At 44.4% G+C, this 2,352-nt stretch overlaps 1 protein-coding gene across 2 annotated transcripts in view; it reads right to left on the bottom strand.

Annotated features, from left to right (window-relative positions):
- Positions 1-130, bottom strand: part of ngfa (nerve growth factor a (beta polypeptide)) — a 17,764-nt gene extending 17,634 nt beyond the window's left edge. The window contains exon 1 of one of the 2 annotated variants that reach the window (XM_084015998.1): positions 1-130. This exon is cut by the window's left edge and continues 104 nt beyond it. The gene's annotated coding sequence lies outside the window, so the exon portion shown is untranslated. The other variant, XM_084015997.1, reaches the window with a different exon arrangement.
- Positions 131-2,352: the final 2,222 nt, after the last annotated feature.

Raw genomic sequence — 2,352 nt, 5'->3', positions numbered from 1 at the left:
CCAATCTCCAAAATCCCGCTCCTGCTTTTAAAGCTGTGAATCCAGGTCTCGGGCCATTCACTTCTGTCGGTCTCCCTCCCACACTCTTTGGGAAATGGATTGTTCTAAAAGTTTAGTAAGAGGAGTCCCAAACTGCTCCCTCCCTCCTGTGTGGCTCACTTCAGGTCCTAGTGCCTACCCTTTACCCACGTGCTATATAAAAATAGGAAAAAAAAATTACAGCTGCTCATAACTTGCACCTAAATGCTCTTATTCATCCTCTTCTTACATTCACCGTCTCATCCGTGTTTGTCTCCTTTACGTATGTGTGGAAATAAACTTTCACCCATGATTCAACTGCTGCTCATTTGAGACTTGAGGTCACGGAATAGTGAGGTCAGGGTTTATTCACGGCAGTGAAAGTTTCCCAAAATTGCCATTGTTGTTCCGCACCTGAGTCATTTCTATCTTGGCATACGTAGCTACACTTGGATGTGGACTCGGTGCTGTGACGTGCTTCGACCATGCACGTTGTTAAAACGCCAACGTCTTTGGTCGACCATTTCTGAAATGAAGTACGCTGCCACGTTCTAAAAGCTGATTGTTATTCAGATCAGTGAAAATGTCTACAGTGCAATGGAATTCATGGAGTTACAAGAATAGAACTTTGAGGCTCTGTTGCAACCAGGACCCTGCGTGTTGTCGCTGGCAAATTGAGAGAAAATGGCAAAATGAGCAACAAGCAGAGGCAAACCATGCGACTATGATATCAGCCACACCCTGCATTCAGCAGGGCCTCCAGGCTCCTGTATCACAACAGTCCCTCTCTGACATTTCTCTCCCTCTCTTGTTTATGCATCTTTATTTCCCTGTCTCTCCATGTTGCCTTCTCACCCTCTTTCTGGTTCTATGCATTTCACTCTTTCACAGCTTCTCTCTGACCTGAACCGTATCGTTGTCAGAGCCCCTGGCGCTGAGCAGACAGACATCCCACCCTTCTGCTCCGACAGACAGAGAGGAGGAAAAAAAGAGAGAAAGGAAGGATTGTGTGTCAGTGTCATCCCTTTTTTTCTCCTCCTCTTGGGAAAATAGAAATGTTTTGAGTTGAGTTGCTGTTCCGGTGTTAATGAGAAAACTTTATTGGGTGCAAATGGGCCCAGGAAGAAATGACACAGGTGAAAACCTGAGACTGTGCTATAGGATTTTGACCCTTACTGATGGGTTTAAACCCAAGTGGGCATTTCCCTAAATCTGGCACGGTTCTTTTTGAGGCTCTTTGTGTGGCATTTTCTGTTTGTGTGTGTGTGTGTGTGTGCGTGTGTGGTTGAGTACAAGCTTGTGCCGCTGTCAAAACTGCTTTGGCGCTTGTTATCTAGGCTGAGCGTGAAAGGGGAAACCCCCCAGACAGTGAACCCTGACCCTGCACCCCACTCGGGTTGGTTAAGGGTGAGAAATGCAGAGGAGGGGTGAGCATTTTTGGGCCGGGAGGGTGGAGAGGAGGTCAATAGTGCACCGATATCCTCATATTTCTGGCATTTTGACGCTGGGGCTGCTCCAGAGGATCCGTATGACTTTGACCCTGTTTCAGGCCGAGACCTAAATGCGGGTGATTTATAAAAAAGGCATCGTTGATCAGGTTTCTTAACCTTAGGCTAAATTGTTGTCCAAGTCGGTTTAGGATAAGGGTCTGTAGGTTGTTAAATATTTGATATTGCAATTTTGTCACTTATTTCTGTAATTTATAATATATCGTTGAGATAAAACTGTTCAATAACGACGATTGATTTGTTGCGTGTTTATGTAAAAAAAAAAAATGAAACACACCCTTCCCAAGGACATGAAAACAAGGCTGTTTGTGGTTGTGCTGTTAATCATTATTACAGTGCACATGCATGTATGTGCGTGTGTTATAATAACTGGGATGAGTCATAATCCTGTCCTAATGTGTGGTCTTCAATTTACAGGTCTATAAATTCCAGCGAATGCCTGCAAAGATGTGGCGTCTCGTTCGTATACTATCACACAGCACATAATTATCCGCACAATACTACATGATCTTCATCATTTGCATGGTTTGAAACAATTTACTTCCTTTCAGAAATGCAGCCGTAGGGCACCAGTGCAGCGTATCAGCATGAAATCCAAACCCAAATACTGTTTTCTTCCAAGCTCCTAACAACAGGCGATTCCATAGCTACTGTATGTTTAATTTTCATCTCAGTGATAACTGAGGGAAGTGGTTTGACAGGTTTCTTCATGGCACAAAAGTGCTGCACAGGGACGCACAGGCCTGCCGAAACAGACACACACTCGTGTTGAAGCAGACATCCCCTTTCATCTCAAACATCTAAGGAATGATGTCATACTTTCTGA

Source organism: Eutrigla gurnardus, assembly GCF_963514095.1.
Source record: "Eutrigla gurnardus genome assembly, chromosome: 8".
NCBI lineage: Eukaryota > Metazoa > Chordata > Actinopteri > Perciformes > Triglidae > Eutrigla > Eutrigla gurnardus.
The sequence above is the reverse complement of the archived record's forward strand: the minus strand, read 5'-3'. Positions and strand labels throughout refer to the sequence as shown.